The sequence below is a fragment of the Natrix helvetica genome, assembly GCF_964273705.1.
Source record: "Natrix helvetica genome assembly, chromosome: 2".
In the NCBI taxonomy this organism is placed as follows: domain Eukaryota; kingdom Metazoa; phylum Chordata; class Lepidosauria; order Squamata; family Natricidae; genus Natrix; species Natrix helvetica.
Genome location: NC_138552.1, coordinates 134,809,254 through 134,833,002, shown reverse-complemented (window position 1 = coordinate 134,833,002; position 23,749 = coordinate 134,809,254). Strand labels below are relative to the sequence as shown.

The 23,749-nt window shown below is 40.3% G+C and overlaps 1 protein-coding gene across 9 annotated transcripts in view; it reads right to left on the bottom strand.

Annotated features, from left to right (window-relative positions):
* PAK5 (p21 (RAC1) activated kinase 5) overlaps positions 1 to 23,749 on the bottom strand; it is a 153,194-nt gene that overhangs the window by 105,562 nt on the left and 23,883 nt on the right. For 6 of the 9 annotated variants that reach the window (XM_081941141.1, XM_081941147.1, XM_081941148.1 and 3 more), the window contains exon 2: positions 21,924 to 22,010. The exons of the other annotated variants lie outside the window; for them this stretch is intronic. The gene's annotated coding sequence lies outside the window, so the exon portion shown is untranslated. The remainder of the gene's footprint in view (positions 1 to 21,923; positions 22,011 to 23,749) is intronic. 9 annotated transcript variants of the gene reach the window in all.

Below are 23,749 nucleotides of genomic sequence, written 5' to 3'. Positions count from 1 at the left end.
CAAGTTCTCAGCCCTTGTAATAGCTGTTAACCAGATATCTTAACAGAAAAGCAAATATTGAATATTGGCTTCAGCAAATTGCAGGCAGGGAGAAAGAGGTCTATCAGTCCATATGAGACTGAGCTCATGTGTTATTGCACTGTTTATATTATAGAGATCTATGATTGGCAGGTATTAGATAAGACTCCAAGGACCGAAAAACACTATACATTTTTTATTAAAAAACAAGTGTCTATAGTGGAGAAAGTGGGGCAATTTTGCATCAAAGCATGTGTGATCCTGTAAAGCAACCGCATATACAAGAAGTCCTGATATAGACCACAATTGAGCCCCAAATTTATGTTCTAAGTGATACAGTTGTTAAGTGAATTTTGCCCCATTTTACCACCTTTGTAAGGGAATCACTGCAGTTGTTAAGTTAGTAACACGGTTGCTAAGTAAATCTGGCTTCCCCGTTGATTCTGCTTGTCAGAAGATCAGAAAAGGGAAGGTCACATGACCCCAGGACACTGCAACCATTATAAATATGAAATAGTTGCCAAGTGTCCAAATTTTGATCATGTGACCATGGGGATGCTGCAATGGTCTTAACTGTGAAATCCGGTCATAAGTCACTTTTTTCAGTGCTGTTTTAACTTCGAACGGGTCACTAATGAGGACGACTTGTATATATACTATATGCTGCATACATACAGTATATACTGCACATACATATTCTCAGACCTTTTTTCATTTGGGCTTTTTTTGCAGATTGACACGTAATCTTCAGGAGCCTAGCACCAGTTCCTTAAATGAACACATCTGCAAAGTTTCTGGCAGCAATCCATAAGTGTTTTGCCATTCTTTCAGGGTATTTTTTTCCCTAGTCTAGTTTAGAGGCATGAAATTGCTTAGGAGTCTCCCAGCCAACCGCTGAGCAGGCCTGACCGTGCTTAGTTTCCAAACAAGGATAAGGTCGGTCATATGCTGCCCTTCCTGCCAATACTATATTGATAAATATTTGTAATATCTGAAGCTGAATTGACAATTCTGGAGTGATTTAGAGTTTCCTATGAAACATATGGAAGATGGGTTTATACCATGTTTCCCCCAAAATAAGACCCCCAAAATAAGTGCTTGGCCTTATTTTCGGAGAGGTCTTATTATTTTTGAGGTGCAGGAGGCGGCGAGCGTGGTCACCTCATGGCTGCTGCTGTGTTGCAATTATTATCGGGAAGGGCTTATTTTAGCACATGCGCTCAAAAGCTCACTTGGGCTTATTATCCAGGGAGGTCTTATTTTCAGGGAAATAGGGTACTAAAGCTTTGGGATAAAAATGCCGTGGCTGGATGATGTTGGGCCTATCACTCTCTCTGAACCCAACCCACTTTAGAATGCTGTTGTGGGGAAAATAGGAGGAAGGAGTATTAGTTATGTTCATCACCTTGAGTTACCATACTTATAAAAGAAATAATAAAGGTGGGATAAAAAGAAATCTAAACAAACAAAAACTGATGATTCAAATTGATTATACTAGATGGATTACCTCCTAATGCTATTGCTGGGGAACAGGAATAGAAAAGTACGATTGCTCTTATGTCCTGTTTATAGATTTTCTTCTGCACATCAATCTGGCCCAAGGACGCTGGTTTTGGTCTTCCTGCATGCAGCACTGTTTAAGTTATTTTGACATAACTTAGAGTAAATGAAGTCTATCAGGGAAGGCAGAACAGTAGAGAAAAGGCAATGTGAATAAACAGTGACACATTGTCATAAGCAGTGTCCAAAAACATTAACAGGTTTTGGACATCAAACACGGCTGAAATTACTTCTCAAAGAGTTTTGGTGCAGTAATAGTTTATACCAACTATTTTTGAAATATTGAGTCCAGTGAGTTCATCCATCACGTAACGTGAGGGGGGGGGGGAAGACTACAGTGTAATCTCTCTGCTAAAAATAATCAACACGAGGTGACTTCCAGATATTTCGGGACAGCAACACTTAACAATCCTCACCGTTGCTTATATCAGCGGAGGCTGGTGGCAGCTGAAGTCTAAAGACAGCATGAGGTTGCCTATGCCATTCAGTGCTTTCTCTTTCAACACTAAGCTACCAAGATCTCGTAATGCCATTTTTCTCAGTAATTATTGCAACTTTCTTATTATTGATAATCATCGATATTTAAAGCCAATATAGATTTTTCATAAATATAATGAACTGACATATTAAGGTGGCCCACACGGCCCATGAAAGAAAGTCTTTCAAATCAAGCTTGACTGCTGGTAATTTATATGACAATTTAGTTTTCTTGGCAAGATTTTAACTTAAATTTTAATTTTTAACCTTGATCAATACATCAAAATGGCTCTCCATCTCTCTCACAGAAATGTATAACACTGGAAACCTGTATAGGCAAACTATACAATTACATGTGAAGGAGGGAAATGTAAGTTTATGATTACAGAGACACACTGTCCCATTTTCATTTCCAGTTGGCTTGGATGAAATCTATTCCTCTAGCAGAAATGCATAGGATGTCCTTGAATCATATTTGTAAATTTGATAATCTCAACCAGAAAAGGCTTAATCCAGCATTCCAACTGAATCTCAGCCTGCTGTTCCCCAGATAGCCCATGCATTTGGAGGAACAATTATGAAATGCAGCTGCTCATACCGAGCTGTTTGTGCAATGGAACACAACTTTAATTGTCTGAAAAGCCACATAGTGGGGCTTCTGACAGAGAGAGGCAGAGAGACAGAGAGACAGAGACAGAGAGAGAGAGAGAGAGAGAGAGAGAGAGAGAGAGAGAGAGAGAGAGAGAGAGAGAGAGAGAGAGAGAGAGATATCTTTGATGCTCTGTATATAAAACAGAGAGAGCCTAAAATGGGATTAAAGCAAAACAGGAGAAAGCTTATTTCAGAGAGACAATGTGACTGTCTAGGTGCCTATGGTCACTTAAGTAAGCTGGGAAAAATTTTCTTTCTATCAAAGCCCATGGCTGATTCTTCCATTTTAAATTATTTAGAGAATTATTATTTTTTTAGCAAAGTAGAATAGTAGACCAAGCCAATGCGCTTTCTGTTTGCGCTTTCTCTGGTTGATTCAGATGTTGTATTCTGAACATTTTATTGTTTATCTCTGACTCAGAAAAGCCATTGGTACCCCTTTGGATGCAGTATCATATCTCAATTATTTAGCAACTCCCCTCTACTCATTAATTTTGGGAAAGAAAGGAGAATTATCCTTGAAAAACTAACATAATCAACAGAGACAAGAGTTTATTGCAGGAGTGAACAATGTGTGGGCCCTCATTTATTGCTTAACCACAACAGCAACACCCAGCATCCTTTGCAATTGATTGGCTGAAGCTACTGAAGTGGCAAGTTCAACAACATTGGTGGGTTACAGGTTGCTCACCATTGCTCTACAGTTTCCACCAGTTTGTGGACTTGTTGTGCTATTAACAAAATAGCAGTAATAGTAACAGAATTGGAAGGTACCTTGGAGGTCATCTAGTCCAACTCTTGCAGGAGACCTATACTATTTCTGATAAATGATAGTCCAGTCTCTTCTTAAAAGCCTCCAGTGTTGGGGCAACTGCAATTTCCCAAGGCAATAATATGTTCCACTGGTTAATTGTTCTCATTAGTAGGAATTTTCTCCTTAGTTCTAGGTTGCTTCTTTTCCTTGGTTAGTTTCCATCTATTGTTTCTTGTCCTGCCTACTGATTCTTTGGTAAATAAGTTGGCCCCCTCTTCCTTGTGGTAGCTCTTCAAGTATTGGAAGACTGCTATCATGTCACCCCTAGTCTTTCTTTCCACTAGACTAGGTTTACCCAGTTCCTGCCATCATTCTTTGTATATTTTCACTTCCAGGTCCCTAATAATTTTTGTTGCTCTTCTCTGAGCCCTATTATAGCAGAATCTCAATTCTATTCATTTTAATACAGTTCCTGGAAGAAAGGAAACTGGGAAAAAGCGGGGACTGGTTTTACTATAAATTGTATAAGAAAATATTGCAGAAGTAAAGAAGATTACACTAGGCTCAGACCCAATGTTCTAATTAAAAATTAAAATTTATTTTCTGCTTTTATTTATTTTCAGTCTCATATCCTCTCCATATCTGTTACATAACATCGCCAATTTCAATTCTGCCTGCTAGTTTGATTTTGCTCATCTCTGGAAATGTTGGCACTGTTAATTCACACCATTTTGGAAGTCTACACATCATACTTTTGGGTAAACAATTGACACAAAACACAGAAAAGAATTAGTAAGCTGAAGGCAAGTGGTCCTTGTTTCCATACATGAATTCATATAGTGTTTGTTCTTTAAAAGAGATTTCTTCTATAAAGTAATAGTAAGGTTAAATTTAAATCCTGAGTTGTGTTACAAGTAAAATAAATACTAAGACTATCATATTCTGTGAGAAGATAGTTTATTAAAGCCACCATAGGGGCTTACTGTAGCTGTGGTTGCATCCAGGGGTGGGCTGCTGGGGGTTCGGGAGAACCTCTAGCTAAGATTCTGTGCAGTTTGGAGAACCCCCAAATCCCACTCCTGGCTGGCCCAACCTACCCCTCCCTTCCCCTCCCAGGAGTCCCTACGCAGGTAAGTGAAAGGCGCGCATGGGGCTTGGGGAAGGTGAAAAACGCCCTACCGGAAGTTCGGGAAGGTGAGAAACGGGACCGTTTCTGGTTTCCAGAAAGCCTCCAGAGCCTGGGGAGGGCAAAATCACCTCCCCCATTCATGGTGCTGGAGGCTGACTAGGCCACACCCACCATTCCCACGCCCACCCAGGCAGAGAACCCCTTGCTAAAATTTTTGAAGCCCACCCCTGGTTGCATCTCATCAATTTTTAAAAGACCTCTGAATCTCTGTGTATGTCTGAATGATATACGTAGATGACATGTATGGTGTGATTTGAATTGTAAAGTCAGAAATGCATGCAGCTCATTGCTTGATTGTCATGCAAGCCAAGAGTGGGCTAACTTTTACACATATTTGAGACAAATGTCTATATTGTTTTCTGTTACTAATATACATATTTTGGTCTGTGATAAATGCTTGAAGGACAGGCAAGTGCTCCCTTCCGGGCTCATGATTCCATTTGTTATATTTTAGGCTGACTTCTCTTGTCATATATTTAAGATATATTTAATCATGACAGTATATATTATATTCATATATGATTTTATTAGAACAGAAAGTCTTACGGGAGTTTTGCCACAGTAGCTACATCTGCAATACTTGCTTAAATACATTAAAGACCTGTATAAAGACCTGAGTTTATACAAGTTTTAACCTTGGTTAGTTTTTGATGTTTAGAATGTTGTACAAATCCACTCCAACATATTTGGAGACTCAGCTTTTAAAGGACGCTAAACTTGCATGACTCCTTTTCTAATCACTTTTGGAAACTGCCTTTTAACTATGTTAAAGCTATTAGAGACAAATTTGAAAAGTCACTGAGTTTATCTTCAACTCTGAACAAAAGAAAACTTTTATTATAAATTATAAACTTAAAAACTTAATTTGAAATAAACAGCAAAAAGAAAATAAGATTTTTTTTCTAGCTTGGCTACTGTTTACTTCATTTGGGTGCTTATATTGTTTTAAGAATTTTTGTTGCTTTAACAGTTTTTATAATTTTGAAACTGTAAGTTGCCCAGAATCATTGTCAGAGATGGATGGCTATTGAAATTAAATAAACATGGAATTGTGAAGTTTATTGTTGTAACAATATATTATATTGTTTTTTCAGTTATTATTAAGCACTTGTTATGTATTTTTTCAAAATGCATGTATCTTTGTGTTTTGCCTCTTCTGTTTTAATTTTTTCTGTTATTTCAAAATAATAAAAAAGCGATAGAAGTAAAAGGAAAGAATATTAAGTTGGTTTATTTGACCAAAGCTACAATACTTCTTTTTGTAAAGTTCTGGTAACCCTTTACGGACTTTTTTGCTAATACCAGGATTGAAAAGGTGATGATTTATGGATTTGCTTATAGATAAAGGACGGCAAATGAAATAAAGAGATATCAATTTGTGTAATGGAATGAGTACATTACCTTGGGGAACAAGGGGAAGAGATGTTGCCTAGGAAACAATCAGACAAGAGAGGCAGGAATCAATACAATACAATAGTAGAGTTGGAAGGGACCTTGGAGGTCTTCTAGTCCAACCCCCTGCCTAGGCATCTCCAATGGTCAGAGAAAGAAACTTAGGAGTGATCCAGTGGTGGGTTGCAGGCGGTATGCCCCGGTATGGGCATACCGGTGCCTGCCCGGAGCACTGGATACCGTTCTGGTACAGCACTCCAGAGGGCCCGCCCGCCCGCCCTCCTTACCTGTATTTGAGCTCTTCGGCGCTTCTGCACACGCAGCACACAGTGCCTGCACGACGCTTTGCCGAGCAGCTGGAGCGTTGCGGGAGCGGCACAAGAGGTAAGGATGCATGCGCATGCTGCGCACGTTCATGTGGTGGACAACGGGCCCTGTTGCAACCATACCGGTTGTAATGGGATCCGGAACCCACCACTGGAGTGATCCATCCCAATGGATCAGCAGTTAATAGTAGTGGAAGGAAGTTTGTACTTAATGTAGCCTTATAATAAACCTCATCTTACCACGCTTCCTTTCTAGTTTACCTGAGAGGGGCTGACAGTTTACAACCTTTCAGGAGATGAAGAGTTACTTTATATTTGTTGTGATAAAGGCTGGAGGTCACTTCTTTATATCTTTGTTTGATTTTTATTAGATTCTTTGTTTCCTTTTTCCTGGACTTTTTATTCTCTTTCTCTAAGGTTAGTTTACATTCATTTTTACTAGTGAAGTCAAGATTCCTAATAAAATTATATTCGGAATCAGTTAAAATTGAGATACTAATAAAAGTACGAAGTCAGAAAAAATTAGGTTAAGTTGTTCATGAATGTAAATACAGTCTGTCCTTTTTTTTAAGCTAATCCTGCAGCACCTCTATATCTCCTCAGCAACAGAAGGACTAGAGGCCGCTCTGAGAAAAAGTAATCAAGGATTTCCTTCCTCCTCTGCTCTTTGATCAGGGTAATTAAGGCACATCCCAGAGTACTCTTTCTTTTGACAGTGATTGACAGAGGCACAGTAGGAAGCAGGCAGACTGAATATATTGTTTCTTTCATCTGGTCTCTCAGAAAAAGGAGGGGGGAAAAAGGCATGGTGGCAGTACAGTAACACTACAGCTGGATTTCATGATTTAATCCAAAACAGATTATAGCTCATGCTCAAAGAGAACAAAGAGAAAAAACAGCATTAATGCAACTAACTGAGATTTTTCTATAAGGTTGATGTAAGATCAGACATCCAAGAATACCTGCAGGTGAAATTTAAAAAAAGACAAAATGGTGGCCGCAACTATATGATCAATGTATTATGTGCAATACTTGACTTTCGTCACACACACACACACACACACACACACACACACACACACCATAAATGCCTTTAGTTTCCTCACATATTTGGATACCAGCACTTTTAAACATCTTAGACCAACTGGGCTCATTCATATGCTGTATTAAAACCATATTTGCTTTTCGGTTGTCTGTTAAATAAACTAAAATGTAATGTTCACCCAACAGACTAAGCTATAAACCACAGCGGATAAGTTCACAAAGGCTTTAATTCATAAAGCACCCTAAAACACAAACAAAACCACAGTTTGACATGTTTTACTACGTGAACTGAATGGTTCAAACTCCCCCCACCGCCCTGCCCCATTTCTCAGAATATATATCCATAAGTGTGCATATGTGTCCTTGAACACTTATCTGCGATCTGCTCCCGTATATCTGGCAGGCCCAGCTTTGCTTAATTGCCCAAATTTTGTGAACTGTCTCCACTGCCAGCCATCTTCGTTAAAGGCAGTTGTGTAGTTGTTCTGATTCCATAAAGCGCATGGGCATGCCAATATAACACTCCCCCTACAACTCTTTGCTAGAGTCACATCATTGGAATCAATGCTGAAGTGCTACACAGCCATATTAAAGATAATTGCCACCTTCCCTGTTGGGGTAATTCCACCCTTCCCTCCAACTGCTGGCAAAGATCACTAGCTAATCTTCTCCCTTTAAGCAGATGAGAAGGTGAGGGCCAAGAGTGGTGAGATGAATGGTTTATGCAGAAGTCAAGTGAAAAGAACATTTTTACAAACACCAATAAATAAATAATTTGCATATTTCTGTGCATCATAAGAAATGATATTTTTTTAAAAAAACAATCCCCAAATATGTTTATAAATAATCACATTTGTGCTTCAAATTGGAGATGAAAAATTATGGAACTTGTCCATGATACAATAGCTTTTGGAATAACAGAGGGAAAAGATCTTGGGATGGATCTTAAGTTCACATCTAATCTTGTTCCCGACTTCTCATATATTATAAAGGTTGCTTGGTAGACTTTTCTGTCCATAACTCTTAGAATGGCCTTACCTTACAGGTAGTCTTCGACTTACAATCACAATTGGGACCAGAGTCTGAGTTGCTAAGCAAGGCGGCTGCTGAGTTGCGCCAAACTTATGATCTTTCTTTTTGCTACAGTTCAGTGAACCACTTGTTTTGTTTGTTTGTTTGTTTGTTTGTTGGATTTATATGCCGCCCCTCTCTCAAAGGACTCAGGGCGGCGTACAACATTAAAAAAAACACATATTACAAAAGTTAAAAAGAAATTAGAAAGAGTATCCAAAAACAAACCCAATTAATATGAACAATAACATTTTAAAAATTGGATTAAAATTAACAATTAAATCAATCATTTATTTTATTTTGTTCAGGCCAGGCCGTCGGGGATTATGCGAAGCTGCGGGGGCAGCTCATTCCAGAGGGAAGGCGCTCCCACAGAGAAGGCTCTCCCCCTGGGGGTCGCCCGCCGACACTGTCTGGCCGACGGCACCCTGAGGAGGCCAACTCTGTGGGATCGCACTGGACGGTGGGAGGCTACTGGTGGCAGTACTGAAGTTGTTAAGCGAATCTGGTTTCCCCCATTTACTTTGTCAGAAGTCAGCTAGGAAGGTTGCAAATGATCATTACGTGATCCCAGGTTATTGCAACTTCAGGTTGCCAAACACTCCAATTTCCGACCATGGGGATGCTGTGAACATTGTAAGTGTGAGGACTAGTCATAAGTCCCTTTTTTCACTGCTGTTGTAACTTTGGTCACTAAATGAATGGCTGTAGGTCAAGGACCATCTCTACTGTGCCCTCATTCAAAAAGAAGCAGAAATGAGGTAGTCAAGCTTGTGAACTATATTGCGCTTTGCAATTTTACAATTGTCCAGAGCCTGTTTTCCTCTTTTTGTGCCATAAAATGCTGCAAAGATAAAATCTCATAGCACCATGACTACAGTGATGCTTTCCAGTTTCCTGGAAAGTAAATATTTATTATATTTTTGAACTTGGGCACCAATAACCTGCCAGGGATAAGCCTGTTTCTGCAGTCTCCCAATGCCATCTCAAACTGCATTTGGTTGAAATCCTGTGACAGCTTTTTCCTTTAATTTTGAGATGAAAATCCATGGAATAGACTTACAAGGAGGTTTAAAAGGGGAGGGGGATTCCCGCGCCCCCCAATTCTGGCCTTGCCTTCATCATTATTCATCTGTTTTAACCCACACCCCTGCTCTCTTATTAAATTGCGTTGAGAAAAATGACACAACTTCCTTATTTCAACAAGACAGAGAAAGAAAACAGAAACTGAAAACAAAGTTCAAAGAATAGTACCAAACTATTGCTAATAATACGTTGTTCTAATATTCAAATCTTCAATAGACATTTTAGCAAAAAGCTTTGAATTTACCCTGGGAAACAGAAGTCCATTTGGTTGAAAAACTAAATTAGCCGTAAGAACGCACACTGGTGATCAGACTAGTTAATAATAAATAGCACTAAGAAATGTTAATGAGTTGCCATTCTTTTTCTCTTTGGAGAAAATAAAAGTTCAGGGGACACTTTCCCAACACAAAATAACACTATATGTGATGTTAAAATGTGACTAGTTCATGGTTCGCTGCACGATACAATGCTAGGTAAACGATTCAATTCAATAAGTCAAATCCAACTAATCACCTATTGTAAGAAAACGGCCATGTCCACTTTTTAGTCTTTCTTATCGACAATTGTTATGTCTAGGATGTTATGTGGCAATTGCCTGTCGATTTGAATTCTAAAAAGCCCAGAGCGTTTTAGCTTCTTCGTTTTCCATTACTTTGTCTATTTTATGGTCCCACCTTGCTGATAAATAGTATTTCTTGCAGATCTTCCAATGCACTATTGTTGCTACTTTGCCATGCCGTTGTTTATAGTAAACTGTGCAATCTACTGTTTTTTCAGCCTCTTTGCAGAAGTGTCACTTGCTGCCTTTTGCTCCTCAATTCTGGCTTGTATGTGTTTGTTCTTAAAGCTTGGGTCTTGTGCAGCCAGAATTAGCCCCTATGTCTCCTTCTTCAATTTTCCTGCCCATACCCATTGCCAGATCTTGTTATTATCTGCTTTGCCTATTCTTTTTTTTAATATACTGGCCATGTAATACTTTGTCTTTCCATGTCTTCTTTTCTGTTCTTCATTTGGTCTTTCTTTTAGGCCAGTTTTGTCTCTCCAGTACTCAGTAAATCTTCTGGTATACTAGCTTCAGTGGAGCCTCTTCACTGTCCATGAAATATTCTTCAAATGCCTTTTTTCTTCTTCAACCATCTGATGCACTTGCAAAAGTCCACACCTGCCTATTTTCCTTGGTAAGTAGAGTCTGTCAACATTGTTCCATGGATGAAGGGCATGATTCATATTTTTCTGGTCTTCCTATCCATTGCTTTTAGTTCTGCTAAAGTCCAGTCCACTATTCCAGCTGTGTATCTGGAATTGCCTAGGTGTTAATTGCCTTGATGGCATTTCCTCCACTGAGTTTGCACCTTAAGATCTTTTTCACTCTCCCAATTTTATTCAACCTAACTCTTTTCCATATTATTCATTTTTCTTGTTGTAATTTAAAACAGTTTTTCTTCAAACACTTATTCTAAGTTTCTTTGTGTTGCTGTATGATATTGTATATAAGGGAGCAATTCCTGCTTACATATAATTAGACTTTTAGTTATGTTGTGCAGTAAACACACATTTAGAAATCAAAATAATGACATTATTTACATTTTGATATTTACAACAATTTTAATATGCGTAATACATTTGTGTTATATTCTCAGCATGCTGAAAAAAAATAGCATGGGTATGTTGTTTTCTTTTAAAAATTGTACAAAGGGATCCTGCTTCTGACAATTTCAAAACACTCACAAAATGCCTTACTGATCCTTCATGACAGACGGCTTTTGGGTGGCAAACAAAGGGCCTGTAGGCAGGTCCTTCTGTCTGCCTTTTAAAACACAACTTTAAAAATGCTCTCCTGAAAACAATAGAACTCAAACCAACACAGCACACTTTTCAGTGATGACAAATCCAACTCTCCAGCTGGCTTATTAGTTGCTGAAGGCCTACTAGCTTTTCTGAAATGTCACTTAGTTTTTGTATGATTCTGATGGATGTTGAAAATTGGCCAGCTCTTGGTAAAGATTTATTTCAAAAACCTCCTGGGAAATTAAAGGCGTTGACAGCATAATCCTACACATCTCATCTCAGATCCATCTGAGGGGGGGCGGGGAGGCGTCTTGGTCAATGTTTTCATTGGAGGTCTAAGTGATGATTGTCATGGCCTCAGTAGACCAGAAAGGGTAGGGGGTTCCTAGCGTATTTCTGGAGAACCAGGTAATAGCATCACTCATGGAAGAATGAAGTCTCTGGGCTCCAGATGCTATGCCCATAGACTGTGACCATGGATACCAGGCATGGAAACTCAATTACATAGTTCTCAAAACTACAAAAATTATAGGTGTGGTGCCCCCCCCCCCCCAAAAAAAGGCATAGTATCAGGTTGCTGAAAAAGGCACATTGGAAGAACAGTTAATTCAGAAATATGCTCTCGATCCCAAGTAGAGGAATTTTTGGAACACTTGCAATTGTTCAGTGTTAGAATAACTTTTATGACGGATAACTCAACACAGAGCCTTATTTGATTATTAGAAAACTTTCATTTCCACCTAGACCTGACAATACTCAACCCTCCTATAGAATTTTGTATGGCTTGACCCCTGGACTAGATTATGGATACAGATTTTATCATTACTCTCTCTAGTAAAACCTGAGCTTATTCAGTTTACCGATATAGAAGACAATTATTTAACGTTCAAGGTTAAATTATGGGGTCCTTGGTGCTCTCTGAGCTTGGTGGTATTCTTGCAAACGTTTCATTACCCAAATCAGAAACATCATTCGTGTGAGAACAGAGTGGGGTTTGGTCTCTATTTATATATTAGTGGCTTGCCCCATCAGCATTGGCAGGAGTGTCCTTAGTGGTTCCTTGATTAAGTTTGTTTGACTGAGTTGTTATGTCTCAAAAGCTCTTTTTGAAAAGGCAACTGGGTTATGCTTTTTCCTTGAAAACAAAGACATTTTGCTTCTCATCCAAGAAGTTTCATCAGTTCTCACTGGATGGTGGAGGGTGTTAAGTAAGTAAGCTCCCCATTAGAAGAGCGAGTGTTCAGAGAAGCGTAATGAGAGTGGTATGGAAGAACACGCACAAACCAGCATACAGGGACACCGAATAGTATAAATAATAGTAGTTTACTATGTGGAAATATAGAGGTATTCAGAGTTCAATTTAAAGTCCAAGTCATACACGGTTCAGTCAGTCAGATATCAATGTTCTCAGTTAAGGAATGATCCTTTGAACACAGTCCAGTATCATATAATCGTTTCAGCACACAAAGCAACTAACAGTAGCAAAAACACAGTACCTCACGATACATCCACCGATCAGCATCTAACAAACAGAGAGCTAACAGTCATTCTGGCTCCTTCTTATGGCTGCTTGAGGTAACAGCAACCAATCACATTACAGCAGTACTTAAGGAAACAGTACTACCATCCTGGTTTATATATTGCTAAACCAACTGTTAGCTTACATTTCTAACAGAGAGGATGGAAGGATCATATTTATTTGCAGTCATATGGTCATTAACACTCTCTCTAAGAGCCAGTGAGACCACTTGGGGGTTTATCTGCGTTTTCAAAGTCACCTGAATCAGAGTGTGATCTTCTTGGAACTGCTGAAAGGATTGTGTTGTAGGCAGGAGGTAGTGTCTCATTCTTCCCCCACTGTTAAGGGAGGCCTGTTCAGTTCTAACATAGACAGCCTCTTCTACCCCTCTTTCAAATCAATGGTCCTCTCTATCCACAATGTGGATTTTTCTGTTTTCAAGAGTGACCTTTGACTTTCAAATGCAGATGGATCACTGAATCTTACCCTCAACAGCCCTCTGCCTCAACGGAGGGGGAGGAATACGACACCATACCCAAGTTTTTAAGGCCTTACGAAAGGCTAGCAGGGTTGGGGGTCATTCTGACCTCCGAATGAAGTTCCATAGAGCAGGGGCCACTGTGGAAAAAGGTCATCTTTTGATCCCCTCCCAGACAACAATCTTTGGTTGCAGCATGGCCATTCTTCTTGATCTGGTTGGATGGGTAGAGTATTGTGATGTATATTAAAGTTTTATTTATTTAATCAATGGGCTGCTTAAAATATAATTTTTAGCATTCATTGTCCCATAAATGGCTTAGTTAAAAAAATCATGTATAAGTGCAGTGAAGCAAAACGCTATCTGGGGATGCTCTCACAAAATAAAAAACAGTGCCCCAATACACAAATCTGCTGTTGAAAGGTCTCTGAATTTGCTGTGGGGCACCACACACAGAACTAAAGGATGGTCTCTTTACATTACAGAAAAACTATGGAAAGCCCAGTATTTTTTTTTCTCTGAAAGAAGAGAGATTAAAGTCTAATTTTGATGAAGAAAACAACTCTTGAGGAAAGGGAAGCCCTTTTCCCTCCCCAGCAATCATTGCATTCAAGTAGCAGCAACTTTTACAAGAGGCAAGTCATAATCTGTTAAAGTCTGGTTTGTTTAACAGGACACAATTAGTTGGTTTTGTTCATTATACCAAGCTATGGTTCACTAATACAAGGGCTAGATTTGCATAACATACCAAACCAAACAAGCCACATAACTGCTCAGTAGGCTAAGTGGGGTAATTCTTGTGTCTTGTCTTTTCCTTTTTTGATGCCAAATCATCAATCCTTTATAATTGGGATTATTTCTTCTGCAGTTGAAAACTAAACTGGGAGCTGCTTTACCTTAAACAAAACCATTTATCTACCTGGCCCCATAGCAGGGGTGAGCTTCAAAAATTTTAGCAAGGGGTTCTCTGCCCGGTTGCTGGGTGGGCGTGGCCTAGTAGGCCTCCTGCACCATGGCGGGGGTGGGGGGTTTGTCTTCCCTGGGCTCTGGAGGCTGTCCTCGAGCCTCCGGAAGGGCCAAAATGGCCTCCCCAGGCTCCGGAGGCCCTCTGGAGGCCCAAACTTCTGGTAGACCCGTTTTCCGCCCTCCCTAAGCCTTCACATGCACCCTGCACTTACCTGCATCCAAACAGGCCGTGTGAGGACTTCTGGGGTGGGGTGGGCAGGGCCAGCCAGGAGTGGGATTTGGGGGTTCTCTGAACTGCACAGAATCTTAGCTAGAAGTTCTCCCGAACCCCTGCGAACCCCCAGCAGCCCACCCCTGCCCCATAGGTGGATTTTCTTTCCATGTGACCTTTCAGATATTGCTTAGCTGTGACCAGTAGAAACCATGTCTTCTTTCTTAAGCTTGGGATGGAGCACTTCAAAATACTCTGCCAGTATATTACAACCTAAAAATCTCAACCATATTAGTTGCACTTATGTAATGCGCACAATATGTTTATGCCCTTATGGCAAACTTTTTTTTTTATTTGCGCAGTGGTTATCTATTTCCAAAAGAGTTCATGGCTGCAACACGAACCATGAATATTAAGTTCTCCAAATCAAATATATATTGTGAATGAAGGTAAATGAACCTGTTCCAGGATAATTTTGTAGGATCCAATGTGAGTCGATCACCAAGACCAAACGTTTATTCTTCCAGGTTTTCGAGCTTGTGCTGGAGCCCATCCTCAGGGAGAGGAAAAAGAGAGAGAGAGAGAGAGAGAAGATCCCTGAGGTTAGGCTCCAGCATGAACTTGAAAACCTGAAAAAATAAATCTTTGGTACTGGTGACCGACTCACACTAGATCCTGCAAAATTATATATTTAAAGTAGCATGTTTATCTACCAAACAGGTGGGCAAGTGTGAGGTATCTTTACCAGTGCGTATGCTTGGTCCCTCATCAAGAATTTGCCTCTGAAGATAAGATATGGCATTTTTTGTTTGGGACCTAGCATCAGAAACATCTCCCTCCAAACATAAGCTCCAAAAAACTGCTGTTTTCCAGTTCTCCTCTTAGCCTTCCCCAATACCTCATCCAATTTCAGCCAACAATAGCCGAAAAAGGACTCCTTCCCTTCTGCACTAAAGGTAGTCCTTGACTTACACCCATTCATTTAATGACTGTTCAAAGTTACAATAGCATTGAAAAAAGTGACCTATGACCAGTTTTTAACCACTGCAGCATCCCTGTGGCTGGTCATGTGATCAAAAACGCTTGGCAACTGGCATGTATTTATGACTGTTGCACTGTCATGTGATCACCATTTTTGACCTTCCCAGCCGTCTTCAGACAAACAAAGTCATTTCAATTAGCGACCACATGATTCACTTAGCGGCTGTAGAGAGTCACTTAACAACTGTGGCAAAAAAGGTCATAAAATGGAGCAAGGCACGCTTAACAACCTCAAGTGTGCCATGAAGCCTTCCGTCTCACTTGTGATTGTTAAGTCGAGGACTACCTGTACCGCAACGCTAGAAACATTGACAAACAAAACAAAACAACACCCAATCATGGTTTCTAAAATGGCAGAGCACTTGCAATAGCCTAAACACTCAAAACACCATTGTTTGTTTTATTCTGAGGTGAGGATAAAATCATCTTTCTTTTGAACTCGGAGAAAAGAAATGGAACAAGTGGGGTTTTCTCTTGAAACACCTGAAGGAGCTGTTTTGCACATTCTTTTACCTATTACCTATAAGCTTACAAACCATGACAGGATATGAGGAAGAAACAATAGCACTGAAAGTTCATTGAAAACTTCAGCAAATCAATTGCACAGCTTTAGGCTCCAAAGCATTGTTATCCTTTCAGAAGTATTTCCTGGAGAAGGTGGAATTGGATAAAGAGTGAAAGTAATTTCTGCAGGAAACAGTCATAATTCTAAACTGCTGCATCAAAAACCCTAGTACTAATGTTTCATGACTGCGCTCTTGCTGACTGGGCTATTAAAAAGACAGAAAATAAGATATGTTTTCACTGAACAATGGCATTATGTGGTGTAAAGTGCAGGTTTGTGCATCTATATTGTCCTTATTTAAACAGTCATTTTGGGAGGGGGGGACACACCTATAAACGGAGTCCTGTAACCTGCCTTTAATCTTTGTCCCTTGATCCATCTGGATGAACGATCTACATGAAATTCTGGTTAGCTAGAAATCTGATACTTCGGGGCTGGTTTGATGATTATGAATCCCTGCCCAAGCAATTATGGCTCTTACAGCTTATTCTCCCTAAATTCAATCTGAGGGTGTACCTTGCCTTGCATAATAGCCACATTTTACGAGTTGAAATTGTTCAGTGACTGTTAGGTGCCGAAGGTAGCTTGGATATTATACTGTAGCAGCTGAGAATTAAAAAGAAAATCACTGCAGTTCACATTTTTTATTGTCATTGCCCTTTCCCCAAAGAAACCACACACAGTCTCTAAATGTCATTGGATGTTTGAAAAGTAAAGGAGTTAAGTTAACAAATGACTTCTTCATTTATTTCCCTTGTAGGAAGGTTAGGAAATGGCTTAATGAAACATATGCAGGCCTGTCATATCAGAAACAAGTGCCAAGTCTTTAAAGGAGTGCTTAAGTCAAACCATCAGCTCAATCTACCTCACAGAAATGAGGGGAAGCTAGAATTACTAGACACTCTTAGGTATGCTACCTTCAACCGTCAGAGAAAAGGTAGACTAGTAGCATAATCAAAAATAATATGAAACTGTCATATTTTAACTAAGACTGTCTCAATAAGCTAATTCAGATTGTTTCTATCCTGCCTTTAATTTCTTTTATTTACTCACTTTCTCTACTTCGCATAGGAATGCTTCTTGTGAAAGGGGCTACAGCAGGGGTGTCAAACTCGATTACATTGAGGGCCGCATCAGGGTTGTGTTTGACTCAAAGGGTCAGGTTGGGCGTGGCCAGCTTGATGTCACTCATGTGGGGGCCGAGCACTCTGCCAGTGAAAACAGGCTCCCGAGCTCAGTTTTCGACTGCAATGGGCTCCTGTAACCTTCTGACAGTGAAAACGGAGTTCGCGAGGGCCGCATGTGGCCCTCCCGAGCTCCATTTTCACTTGTAGAGGCACTGCGGTCCAATCCTTTGCTATTTCCAGGGTGGCCCCACGGGCCAGATCTAAGCACCCTGAGGGCCAAATCCGGCCCCCAGGCTTTGAGTTTGACACCCCTAGATTACAGTGAGGTGTATGGATTTGTACGGTGTACGGTGTACCTTGTATCACATAAGCCAGTATACATGGCTTTAAATTAGGCTTTCCTGGTTAGCATTCCATCTTATTCAAGTTGCAGAAGACAGGAGGAGAAACACAAATTCTAGCAGAGTAATTCTAATATCTCTGCTGGATGTGGAATGTTTCCATGACTCTCACCTTACCATTCTATCATGCTATCTTATATTCGTAATAGCTTATATGGTAATAGCTTGTACTGTGTGTTCAGATTGTAAAAGTGATGACAAAGACTTCTAGATATTCACTAACTGCTTCAGGATCCTTTGGGGCTGATTTTGCTAGAAACCCAGTCCATAAACTAATTATTTATTTAGCATATTATGAAAACATGACAGAAGAGAAATAAACCTATACACACAATCCATAAACTAATTCTACGGACTTGTTGAAATTTGCTGGTAAAATATTCTTAAACTTTAAATGATTTAGCTAGCAGGTGATCATGTGAGTTTGATTTCACAAATCCTACTATGTGATTAAAACAATGACTTGTTGACTAAGCCGAGTGAACATTTCCTCAAATACCAAGTGTGATTGTGTGTCTAAGTCACTAACCAATTACCCAATGGCTTAATCCAAAAGATAAATGATGTTCTCTAAGCATGACAAAGTTGGAATCCAAGCCTGTGATACTGGTTTGTATATCTCATTCCATTATTTAGTGACTGTAGTGATTGGCCTATGGAGTGGTTGATTAAATAAGCAAGGATATTATTCTTTTCTGAATTAAAAAAAAAGAATCGACTCTTATGGCAATTTAAGTTTACTTATTCTGGTAGATGTACTTAAGTAATGTTCTCCTTCAAGTGCTTGTTTATCTTAGCCATGACAGTAGCTATTTGTTAGTTACAGTTAGCAAAGTTAAAATAGGGAAGAAAATGGTAAGTGAGCCCCTGTCTACCCTAGACGAGTTCAAATCACCAGGCCCAGATGGGTTCTGAGGGAACTGGCAGATGCGATCTCAGAATCACTGAACTATATCTTTCAGAGATCCTGGAGCACCGGGAACTGCCAGAGGACTGGAAAAGAGCTGATGTGGTTCCCATCTTCAAAATAAATAAAAAAAAGGGGGGGGAGTAGATCCAGGAAACTACAGACCTATCAGCCTGACCTTAATACCAGGAAAGATTCTGGAAAAGATAATCAAGTAACAAATCAGCGAACACCTAGAAGTAAACAAAGTAATACAGTGTTTTCCAGAAAATACGACCTGTCCTGAAACTAAAGACTTGTCACATTTTTCGCATATTTCGCAAAAATATAAGCCCACCCCTGAAAATAAACCCCTGAACAACCCCCCCTCCCGGCCAGGCAGAGCACTGCTCACCGACATAGCAGTATCCTGAAGGCGCCAAGCCACAGGAGCCGGGGGGGGGGGAGAAAGGCACTCAAATTGCTTGCCGCCTTCGGGATACCGCTATGTCGGTGAGCGGTGCTCTGCCTGGCCGGGAGGGGGGGTTGTTCAGGGGTTTATTTTCAGGGGTGGGCTTATATTTTTGCAAATATTTTATATTTTTGTTCTCCTCGTCGGCGTCCTGCCAAGCAGCTGCTGGCTGCCGATGTCACCTTGTGGTAACTCCAGCCAGAATTTCCTCAGGGTCATACTTCTGTCCCACTCTCAATGACCACCTGGGCTGGATGGATCGTTCCTCCAAATTCAGATCCACCATCTGCTCCGTCTCCAAGGGACACGAGGATGCAGCCACCCCCATGTCATCCTCCTGGCCGCTGCCTGGGTAAGACATTCCCTTGAAGGTTTTGGTTTTATTTACATTCCCCTCGGAAGGTGTTAGCTCCGGGATGAGTGCGAAAGTGAGATCTTGCTTAATATCAAGCCGGCCTCCCTCAGCAACCAAGAAAGAAACTACTTAACTCCATTTTGCAGAATTAAGAGTACTTTTACTGGTTATGAAAAGATAGCAGCTAAGCAAAGCAAGATCTGAGGCAAAAGCGTGCGAAATCATACATACCAATATGTGACCAACCCCCTCCCCTAGTAACCCTCATCCCATTGTCCAATCTGTAAATCCCTTAGGTGTCATGTGAGTTCCATCTTCAAGGAGCATCATCAGGTTGGTATGCGGGACGGTTGGCCTTGACCGATACCAAGCGCCAATCTCCAGCATGCGCAGTAGACAGTGAGACCAAAACTCCCTTTTTACAGTCTCTCCTGTACTAAAACTTCCCCTCCCAAATACCAGCCCCCCCCTCCCCGTTTCAATGGCAGCCGAAAGCAAATAGTGAAATAGAGGCTGAATAAGCATCATGGACAGAAAAAAAAGGGGGTGGGGGAGAATCCATGTGTGCTTTTCTTATAATGCCACAGCAAATACCACGGTTTTCTTTCACCATACTTTATACCGCTTTTGTTTAAAAATCAGGTGTTATTGATTGTCTATTGGTGTCTGGGTTTAGCTTTTGTCCACCCTTCATTCTACCATCTCCCTTCAATTAAAAAAGGGAGAAAACAGTTAAGCATTTTTGGATGGCTAGTAGAAAAGCAGTGTGTAAAAACATAATACCATTTTCCTAGGAAAAAGGGAAAATGAATGCTGCCCTGAAGCATTTACACTCATGAGAATATTTAAAAACCATTGGATGTGTTTTTCTGTTTTGTTTCCAATGGGGGAGGAGGGGAAATGTTTGGACTGTTTGGAACAGGGGGCTGTTGTCGGGGTTTTTTTTTTTTTGACTAACAGAGCTTCGATGGTGTGTTGGATATGAACGAATTCATATGGATTTACATCAAGGAGAATGCAGCAAATATTTAGACTGCAATCCAATGTGACGGTTTTCTGTTATCTGGCCACTTGTACAAATGATTATGGTGATTAGCTGGTTGAGTCAGACAGAAGCAGAAGAAAGGCAGAAGATAAATAACAGAGTATAAAGCATGTCCGTTGTCTCCTTCACACCTGAATTGTTAAGATGGCACTCAGCAGCCAACCAACCTCTACAAAATAATTTCATCATACGATTCCCTTGCTGGCTCCACCATTTCAATATTACAGCTGCCTTCTCCCCCACCCTTTATTGTTTAGCCTTGAAAAGAGACAATTTAAAAGTGAAAGGAAACTGTATGGCCAACTTCCAATTTAATGAGAAGATCTGTTTTTTCTTGTTCCAAAAGGCAGGGAAGAAAAACCAAGGGGTTCAATTTCCTGGGGAAAAAGGGGGGGGGGGGTTAATGAAAGATTAGTCAGCATTTCCTGCAGCATTTTCCATTTGATCCCAGAAAGCAGGAAAAGCTGAGTTAGATTTTTGGTCTGACTGACCCATTATTGTCCACTCATTGATTGGAATTGATTTTCCAAGATTCTAGGGGAAATTTTTTTGAGTCATTCTTGAGGATGGAGCATATGATCCATTTCCATACAAATTATGGGTTTAGTGACTCAGCTATGGATTTTCCATGCTAAAACTGGTATTAATACCCAACTGGTATTGGGCAGATATGTATCAATCCTGGGTAATAAAGTAATAGCAATAGCACTTAGACTTATATACTGCTTTACAGTGCTTTAGGGCCCTCGCTAAGTGGTTTACAGTGTCAGCCCATTGTCCCCAACAATCTGGTCCTCATTTTATCGACCTCTGGAGGATGGAAGGCTGAGACAACCTTGAGCCGCTCAGAATCGAACTGCTGGCAATCGGCAGAATTAGCCTGCAAAACTGCATTCTAACCACTGCCCCACAACTCTTGTAATGAAGATGTTTTAAGGATATTTTATAAGGAGGATTATTATAATAAGGATGTTTTATATCAACAAGATATTGAATTAGATGCCCTGAGATCTATGACTTCATAGATGTACAACCTATGATTTCTCCTGTAACTGGATAGGCTTAAGCATGAGGTACTTCACTCAGCCTTTAGTTATATAGTTATAGCAAATGCAGGTAGAATGTGTGTTAAACATCATCAGAAGAATCAAAGAACTAAAGGAAAACATTTAGCTTCAGCAAATATATTCTTGTTATTGCTTGTTATTATGACCAGCTACTAAATATTAATTATCCTGCCTCAAATATATATTTCACAATCTATGATAAGAATGGGAGACTTCCATAAAGCAAGGCAGGGGAGATAAAACTGTTTAGCCATACTGGAAGGGAATAGGAGAAGCTCTAAGATACATAATACCTTTGAATGATCAGTTTTCCAAATGTAATGAACATGTGATGCCAATCAGAAAATGAACAAATGGTGTTCTTCCTTGAAATTGATTCATGCTGTGATTAACACTTTTTAAAGAGGCTCTCAGAAACAGAAAAAGAAACTTACCACGTATGAAGCAAATTAAGAATTTCAAGAACCCTGCTCCTTAGCTCCTGCATCCATAGTTCAGAAGTCCTTCTGCAACGGTTGTATCTGAAAGCAGCATAGATGTAAAGGATAAATAGGGAGAAAGAGTTAAAGAAGATACCAGGAAATCCCCATGTCCTACAAGGAAGGACTTTAATGTAAGTTTTAATTATTTCTTAGGGCTGGGGAGAGGGTCATTCTGAAGTCCTTACCAAAGGACAGCCAATCTTTAGGGCTGATTGAAGAAAAATCCGAAGATATTTTAGCGGGATGCATCAGTTGAAATTAGTTTTAATGTGGTTTTTTTGAGGTGGTCTTTTTTTTGTACACTATGCCTTTTAGATGATTTTTTTAAAAGGCTTGAGAACGCACAAAAATAGGCAGGGGAACAAAATCCTCTTCTGCATTAACAGATGTAACTAATCAAAGCTCATTTAGCACTTGAACATCTGGAAGACAGAGAAATAATTTTGGATGCTGTAAGAATATGTTTGCTCTACAACCTTAGGGTGATATTTTAAAACAGGGGGGTCAAACTGGATTTCTTCATGGGCCAGATCAGCATTACAGTTCTCCTCTGCGAGCCGGTGGGGGGAGTGAGGGGGGAGACGGGACAGACACCTCCTACAGCACTTTACCGACCAAAATTAGGGCACCAGGAGCCACACATGGGCTCCCTGTGCCTCATTTTTGGCCTCCCTGGCCTCTAGCAGCACTCTGCCAAGCAAAACGGGCTTCCCGAGGCCTCCAAGCAGCCCATTTTTGGCTAGCAGAGTGCTGCAGGAGGCCAGGGAGGACAAAAACAGGCCATGGGGGGGAGGGGGGCTCCACACGACCCATTTTGCCTGGCAGAGGCCCTGTGGGCCAGTCCTTTGATATTTCCAGGCCAGCCCCGCAGGCTGCATTTAAGCACTCCACAGGCCGTATGCGGCCTGCGGGCCTTGAAACTGACACCTGTTTTAAAAAGAGGAAACTTTGGGGGGGGAAAATCCCGGCCCAGGAACACAAGGACATATGAATGCCACCCCTTTGATGGGCAAAGTTTTAAAGATTTATATGAACTTTTCAATCATTAAAATGGCTGCACCCATGTGTGCAGGTGGTAAACAGCACAGTGAAGAGACAAGTAGCCCATTTTGGCTCAGCCACAATAGAAATATATAGAACATATTAGCAAATACATAACACCTTCTGTCATTTAACTTGCAACAGACTGGAGTTTGCTTTCCCGCAACTGCATTTGGCCTCTCTCTTTCCTTGTTTGTACTACATGTGCTTCCAAAGCTAACTTCAGTTGGCACAAAGTTTACATGAACCAGCTATTTGATGGTGTACAAACTGTACTTCAGAGCAAAGCCATCATAACAGAAGCAGAAATCTGGTCTACTCTCTATTTCTTCACTGTTTATGTATTTCTTGGGGGAGGGGGGCATTTGTTTTTTTTAATGTGAGTTGGTTTAATTAGGCTGAAATACCAGTCACCGCTTTCAGTAGAGAATAGCTTATCACCCTGTTTTTCCTACACTAAAAAGAAATATTTTTTAAAAATGCATTTATATACCACTGTTTCCAGTTAGACAAAATATCCAGAGATTACTGATCAGTTTTATGCAATCCTTCTCAACCGGATACCCTCCAAATGTACCATGAAAGCAAAATTCAGAGTTCCCAGCAAGCTCCAACTTTCCTTTTTGAGATTAATAGTAAGACTCATAAGATTTAGATGTATGGCAATGCTTTAATGCAGATAACCTTATTTCATGAGATCTTCAATATCACTGCAACTCAGTTTAAACAAGGAGTAC